This window comes from Mercenaria mercenaria, chromosome 3, assembly GCF_021730395.1.
Source record: "Mercenaria mercenaria strain notata chromosome 3, MADL_Memer_1, whole genome shotgun sequence".
NCBI lineage: Eukaryota > Metazoa > Mollusca > Bivalvia > Venerida > Veneridae > Mercenaria > Mercenaria mercenaria.
In genome coordinates this window covers 99,629,720-99,638,537 of record NC_069363.1, presented here as the reverse complement: position 1 = coordinate 99,638,537, position 8,818 = coordinate 99,629,720, and positions in this window count along the sequence as shown.

Here is an 8,818-nt window from a genome sequence, read left to right as displayed (position 1 = left end):
CGCAGACTTTTTATCTGATATTTTTGATACGTTAAAAATTGAGTAGCGGTCGGCTGGGAAGGGTTCGTGAATAAATCCTGAAAAGATCATGTAGCAATCGACTCTTGATCGTTTAGAAACTGCTTGATCTGAAAAAGATCGAAAAACGATACTCGATTGCTGTATGAAATCGCCACCCGATCGATGCCATCTTCTGTCTAGATTAGTTCTAACTACCACTACCACCACCACTACTATTACTACCTCTACCACCAAAACTACTACCACTACCACCCCACACAACTACTACCACCACCACCACCACCACCACCATTACTACCACTACCACCACCACCACCTCTACTACCACAACCACTAATACTACTACCACCATCACTACCACTATACCACCACCACCACCACCACCACCACCACCACCACTACCATCACCACCACTACTACTACTACCACCACTACAACCACTTATGCTACCACTATCACCATTTCTACTTCTACCATCACCACTACCACCACCAATACCACAACCACCACCTCTACTACCACAACCATTAATACTACTACCACCATCACTACCACTATACCACAACCACCACCACTACTACCAGTACCACCACCACCACCACCACCACCACTACCACTATCACCACCACTACTACTACTACCACCACTACAACCACTGCTACTACCACTATCACCACTTCTACTTCTACCATCACCACTACCACCACCAATACCACCACCACCACCTCTACTACCACAACCACTAATACTACTACCACCATCACTACCACTATACCACAACCACCACCACTACTACCAGTACCACCACCACCACCACCACCACCACCACCACAACCACTACCACCACCACTACTACTACTACCACCACTACAACCACTGCTACTACCACTATCACCACTTCTACTTCTACCATCACCACTATCACCACCAATACCACTACCACCACCACTACCACTACTACTACCTCTCGCTGGGAATACGCGTAAAATGTGTTGCGCGACGTCTGGTGCTGGTGTTGCGCGTCAAAATATACAATATCGAGGTAGGTGGGTTTTTGTTTTTGTAAATATTGACATATTTAAGAGTGTTTTCGCAAAATGCAAAATGCTATTCGACACAAAAATGAATAAAGATCATATGTGTAAATTAACAGCTTATTAGTTTAAGAATCAGCCCTGTTATCACGAAAACTCTGCTTGCTCGAACTGTAAAAAAGTATGGAATCATGAAAAAGGCAGACTTTCTAACTCCTGTGCCTTCTTTCTGGAAATGTGATGCTACTAATGATCAAACAGGTGTATAACAGTCATGGATATTACATGTACTTGAATAAAATATTGTTTTGGGTGAAAAGATTGGCAAAAAATAATCGGGAATGGGGTTGCGCCCCGGGAATGGGGTTGGGTTGCTCGTATACATTATATAATCAAATAATCATTTTTACATCCCAATTGTTTTTACAATGTCCTGGTTTCCTTCTTTTTTGGCAAGAAAACTCTTTTGTAGTCAATGTCCTTATAATAGCAGTTTACGGTCAACGCTATGCTGAACGAATACATAAAGGTGGGTGGGCAGTTAACCTAGCCAGAGATTCGGTACCCGTAGTAATCTGTTTTCCGTTTGTGCCAACTTCTCCGCATGAATCAAAGTTGGAGGACAAAGTATTTCAGACTCGAAGTCTTTTATCATAGCGGAGACCATACGCCTATAACCCTGCGATACGTAGATCTGCTCTCTCCCTGATTATTGCTGTTTTGTATACGTGCGACCTGTGTAGCAACATTTCAGCAGGAAGACATCTTAATTTTTGCAACAACAATACTCCGACAGAAGAGTGTCCAGAAATGCAGAGAAACTTCACTAGTAGCATTCCTTAACCATGGAATATTAGATCTGTGTAAATGCAGTCAACGACATTTGGTCAATGTTAGTCCAGTATTGCAAACATTGCACATTTGATTGTCTGCTAATTGCTATGTAATTGTGCAAATGAAATAGACAATGATAATAGCGCGGTTTAAAATATAGTGCTTATGCATGTTTTTCTCATGACTATATTTCCATTATAATTACACTAACATTTCTAGGGTCCACTGTATCATTGGTACGTACATTGATACAATGCGTGTATTTCTTTATCTCCGATTGAATCCAAATCATGGTCTCATTTTTCTTGACATAATTCAGGCAGTTATTTCCATTTAAACGATACAGTTATAAATACATATGTAGGTGCAAATTTGTTGTGCAGTCAAATACGTGACAGAAAAGTTTGACATTACGGTGTATACGAGCAACTCCATTCCCGTGGCGCAACCCCCTTCCCGATGATATTTTGTCAATTATGTCCCCGTAAGCATGATTTGAAGCAAATAAGTGTAATATTCGCTACTTTATTACAGTAAGTTTATCATTACAAGCGTCAGATGTCCTCAGATTAGGCATTTGAGGTCAGAAACTGCCATTTTTGTTGATTTCATACTTTTTTCACGCTTCGTGTCGCCCGAGTTTTTGTGATAATAGAGCCGAATCATAAATTACAAACCAGGTATTTTACCTATATGATGTATTATCATATTTGTGTCGAATAGCATTTTGCTTTTTTCGAGAAAATGTATTATTGTCTCATACTGAGCAAAATCATAACTTCACATACCTCAATTTCGTCTTTTTAACGCGCAACACCAGCACCAGACGTCGCGTATTCCCAGCGGGAATTGGATTGCGCGTTTACCACCTGCCTGTTTCTTTCCTATGAGACAGCATGTGTTCATTCGGCGCACGTATATATGAAACTCAAACATCGGTAATCCCCTGTGTATACATTTTTTTCTGAATAACATCGAGTATAAAACATCACTATACATTTTTGTCGGTGTAACACTTGGGTAACGGTGTCCGGAGACATCCATTAGCATTTCATTTTTCGTCATGAAGGCCTAGGCTGTAATTTGCGAAGAGCCGCAATGCAATGATGGGAGTATCTATAAAAGTCCCAGTCACACGTCGACCATAACAATACATTTATTTCAAAGCGATCAGCTTAAACACAGAGTAAACTTGATATATTTGCATGGCCGGTGCTCCTGCAGGGGATCCGGGGATGGGTGGGTTCCATTCCCCTTCCTGGAATGAGTTTAACTAAAGCATTATTTGTAGTTTCATGCATTTTTATATCACAACGTATGTGATAAATACGTTTCAGTGTAAACTGTCAAAAATGACCAGACGAATATGTCACATAAGACGAATGTCAATTTTACGGTCGAATATACCACAGACGTGTTACATATTCGATCTGTGACATATACGGCTCAACAATGCTACAATGAGGTGTTTGGTCACTTGCGTTAGAGCAAGCTTAGTCATTCAAACTCCATTTAAACTGTCTGTTTTAGCATAAGGTGTGTTCTAATTCTATGTATTCATTTATAAATGTTATTGACAACACCTTTGTGTTGTTTTTCTTTTTTGAACATTGCTTTTTTCCCGTACCGTTTCATTTATTACAATTTTATTAAATATGAAGTTACCACTCTTCCGCATTTTGTATATGATTTACTTTCTTATATGAACGCACTTTGTACGGTATATCCTTTCCGCTACCGAAACGTAATAAAACGTATTAGTGTCTGATGGCCCTTTCACGCTTCCGTAGAATCAACATTTATTAGACAAAATTCATTTTGAAAATATTTTTGAAATCTCTGAAATACGGAAATATCTTACATCCGAGGCATATAATGCACTTTCAGACAACATCATAAAGGACCTTTTAAACGATTTGACGAAGTTCCAAAAATCTCCATAAAGCCTTGTTCCGTTACGGACACCTGTGTGATTTGTGTTTTTTTCCGATTTTTCAAACACTTTTTCGTAGATGAAAAGCTGACATGTCGTGCTAAAGCCCAGGTATTTACAAATCGTTAGAATGTGCTGAAAATTGACTCCCCATTAGCAAAAAATAGAAGTCCACGCGCATACATTTAGACGGGATGACCCCAGTGCGTGACCCCTGACTATAGACCAATGCAAATGCGCTGTTTAGTTTCATTTTCTTTACTTCCGGAAAAAGCTGAAGGTCGTCTGACGTCATTTTCTGTGTTGTCAAAAACATTGCTTAAAATGTGCCAGTAGTCCTAAGGATATCTTGCCCACGGATATTTATATAGCACTCGATGTGCAAAACTTTATTTTCGCATTACAATCACTATTCTGTAAATTCGTGCATGACTGTTGGTTCATTGTTTGCTACAAAGATTCAACACAGTCTGTTGAAACATCCGATCAGAGTGAAAATTAAAACGAAACCTAATTTTGAAACCGTTATTTTTTAAAAAAAGACATATTGCTCTTTGGTACCTTTATGAAACATGTTATATTGTTAGTGTATAAAGCTATATCAAACAAGACGTTTTCTTGCTTTAACGGTTCTTTTTTTGTAATTTATTTTCATTTTAGCAGGAGCAATGGTATTAAGTTGGTATTTTCTGTATAAAGGCGCATAAACAGACATGCATAGCATTGATTTACATAAATTAAATGAAACTTTAAGCTAGAATACATTTATATTCGTTGAATTTTACAATGAATAATACTGGTTTGCATTTTGCCTCTTTGTCATTACTCAGTCTCAAGATATTTCAAATAACATTCTGAGCCGTGCCATGGGAAAACCAACATAGTGGGTGTGCGACCAGCATGGATCCAGACCAGCCTGCGCATCCGCGCAGTCTGGTCAGGATCCATGCTGTTCGCTAACAGTTTCTACAATTCCAATAGGCTTTAAAAGCGAACAGCATGGAGCCTGACCAGACTGCGCGGATGCGCAGGCTGGTCTGGATCCATGCTGGTCGCACACCCACTATGTTGGTTTTCCCATGGCACGGCTCATTCTATTTTTCTCCAAGACTGTGAAAGACTAGCTGTTGTTTGATTGCATATTCAAAATGCCTGCCTATTATCGAGACATTTTCTTAATCATAATCAAATTACTTTCTGAATGTTCTTCTGCACTAATGTCGGTAGAGACACGCTATCCATCACTTAAAATGCACTTAAAACCGTTGCAGGTGGCATAATCATTTCATTATTATGCAAACTGTTTGGAAAATTTACCGCTTTTAAAGGATTGTTAAAATATCAAGGAAAGGAGCACTTTTTAAAAACGCAGCAGTTTCAGTATTCTGTTACAAATGCGTTTAACATACTAGATTGTAGAAAGTGTTATCATGACATGGTGAAACAAGAAGGAAAATGATGTGATGCGGATTTTATGTGCATCTTATTGTGAACTTCAGACATGCTGAGGATTGTCTATATTTAAGAAATGAAATATTTTTTTCGGTGTTCATGCGAAATGAACGACAGAATATGATCGGCAAATCCACGAATCGCTCTAGCGATTTATGTTTAATTTGTCGATCCTATTCTGTCGTTCATTTCGCATAAACATCGAAAAGAAGTTTCATTTCTTATAATTACATTATATTTCCTTTCCATTTGTAAACAAGATTATATTATAAATTTCACACATGTTGTTGCATTTAACATTAAAATCAGCTTCCCGGCCATTCTGTTCACCAGACGGAGCAACTGCTACGTCATCTCCCTGACTATACGCGGACGTCGTCAAAACAGCGGCCCGTTATCTCTATGCAGCGTTGACGTAACTTTCGCGCCTTTCCTTTTGCTGTTCAAACGAATTGAACCTCATAATTTTCAATGGAAAAGAATAGGGCGAATGTAAATATAAAAGTATACAGGACAACATTATTGAGCTTTATCATATTTATTAAAGGCCGTCCATGGGCATTTTTGAAATAAAAAATTAAAGTGAAATTAAGTTAATTATTGAGCACACCAAACACAGCCAGAACCAGACAACGCAAATTCTGACCTAAACCTTTAGGGCATGAAACATCTTATGGTAGATGTACAAAGACACCAAATGATCGGGTGGGCCGATGGTCTAGTGGTAACTGTCAGTGCAGAGGTCCGGTGTTCGAATCCCGGTCCAGGCACTGGAAATTTCTGAGATGCTCTTTAGTGTCTCCCACCTAACTTAGAGGCCTGTACTGGTTCTTCCCAGGAAAGATGGCTTCGCGTGTATCGGTGCTATACACCGGGCACGTTAAAGAACCAGACTGTCTATTCGCAAAGAGCTAGGCTAAGTTAGCCGGACAAGTCTGTATCTAAAAATGATTTCTCTCTATCTGTCCCGGGGTTTTTATCTCACTCTGTCCCTCTGGTCAGATCGCTCTGTGTCTGTACTAGTAGAGGATGAATTTCGCGCCCTGTGTGGCTGCGTTTATTTAAAGCGGCCTTGAACGTGTTTATCATGAAAAGGGCGGTATATAAATCTGGTATAATGATAATTTATAGATGTCTTTTGATCTCTCAAAGCAAACTTGTGTTCGGTCAATCTAATTTTCGATGTGTTTGAAACAAAAAAAAAATTGGAACTTTACCTTTGTTGATTTCTTAAATCACTCTGTAACACTTTAATCAAGACGCTAATGTTGTATCACTAGTTTATTGGTCAAGTTTCTTCCATTTGTCCATTTGATAGATTAAAGTCTTTTTATGGTAATTCATAGAGCTCTTCAAAAGGTTTCGAATCCAGTTGCACATTTCCAAATACAGCCTCGTCGGTGGATATGATAAAGAATTCTCGAAAGGTCGAATTTCCCATTTACCACGACAGATTAAACTAGAAACTAGAAAATATGTGCAATAAAACATGAGATTGAAATGTGTTTTTTTTTACTATTTATGATCAGTGTGATCTATAGATCCAATAAATTATTTTCTATATCTTCATTTCCGTGTGACATTTATTTTTTTCTGAAAAATTGCAATCAATCTAAGTTATTGTAGATAGTTTACAACTAAAGTAGAGCCTGAAGATTCAAAAGTCTCTCTGTCGTCTACAAATATAAAAGTAATGTCTGCATGGATATTATATTTCTTTGTGTGTGATAAAGTGATGTCGTTAATTCATCGGCGGCCGTAATGTTTCCTGTACTTGGATTTCAATGTTGCTATAGTGTCATTGCTCTTGTGATTATGGACTCCATTGAGTGTTTAAGTTTAGAAGAATTCTGCTTAACAGCCGGTGCTAGGAGCGCTGTGGTGTCGCACATTCTATTACAGTTCATGAACTGACTTAATAAACTCAGTCTGCTTGTTTCAATGCATCATGTTGTAGATTTACATTTATCTACAGAACTGAATGCATCAATATATATGCTGACAGAACATTAGTGTTTTGTCAATGTTTGATTAATTTATATATGTATCTTTGTGTAATTGTCAATCTTTAACACACACATACACTGTTGTATGGTTTCGTTTTGGGGAATCTACGTCCTTTTCTTTTTGGATCTTTGTCTGCTGGAAATAGACTTTTAACCTTGAAAAAAATATTCGGGTATAGATACGCGATTTTTACAGATTTAGTTTTTATTGCATTTTGTTCCACTGCCACATGATGCATATCATACTACTCAACTTAATGCTCATCTGTTAAGACAGTCTTAAAACAAGGAGTAAAGTCCAAGGGAAAAGAATACAAGTAACATTCAAAGGACACAGCCTAACCGTAAAGCACTACCTGCTTCTTTCACGTACCGTTTTATTTATCATGTATGTTGTCTTTTATGTTGATGGTGTTACCTTTCTTCCTATTCCGGCCCCTTTTCGTCAGAATTTCCGGCCCGTCCCGACGGCTTGGTATAACGATAGAATATTTCTTTAAAATAACGAAAATGACCGAAGTTTTCGAGTCCTATGGAGACATGCTTTACCTTGCTTATTGTGTGAAAGAATTGCAAATGTATTGTCAAGCTGAGAGCCAGCTATTGCAATATATAAACCCAAAGAGACTCTTTCTAAATGAAAGTTGTTATCTTTTACGTAGCTGGTCGATGGTAGTTTAGGTCAGACATTGTTATTGAAAGCCGGCTTTGGATTGGTTGAAAAAAGTGTGGGGAAACCCGTAAGAGTCAATGAGACGTAAGCTGATTGGATGAAAAGGTTATGTTTACAATCATACAATTTGTGTCAGAATCAAGCAACACAATGTTTTCTGTCAAATTTGGAATATTTTACAAGTGTCTGGCTGAATGCTTGTCTTTTCAATTCTCTCTTTAGAAAAGTAGGTATCAGTGGGCATTTTGCCTCAAAATGCCATTCAACAAAGGGGGTAGGTTTGTCTGAAGAAAAATTGTAAGATAATGGATCGGACAAGCCTATATAAAATTGCTATTTTTATGTGTCTGAAATGCTGTCTTACTGAAAGAATCACATTTCTATGGTCATTTCTCAATTTTGGGGTATGTGACACGGTCATTTCTTATAATGGAAGTCTATGGAAAAGACAACAGGAGTGTCTGACCTATACCTGTTAACGATAATGGCAGTAAAAGTATTTCGCAGTCATGAATGCACTTTGCTATACGACAGGTTTGCATGTTAAGCAGCAAAAACTCTCTTTTTATTAAGAGGTTGTAAAAGCTCCAGATGTGTACTTAAATCTTTTCTTGTCAAGATTGTAAATTGGGGTCGTTTAAAAAATATTAAATTACTGCACAAGGTCAGTTATACGGAAAACCGACTCTTAAAACTGTGTATGCTCTTATAATTTGCAAAGGTTTAATCGCCTTATGTTTATAATAAGCAGTTCTTCCAAAACTTACTAAGAAATCACATATCCTCGGGAGAGTTTATATAGCCCAATCTACTTGCAAAAATTGTTCAAAATATAGTTTTTATCAGACTTGGATCAATAAAACCG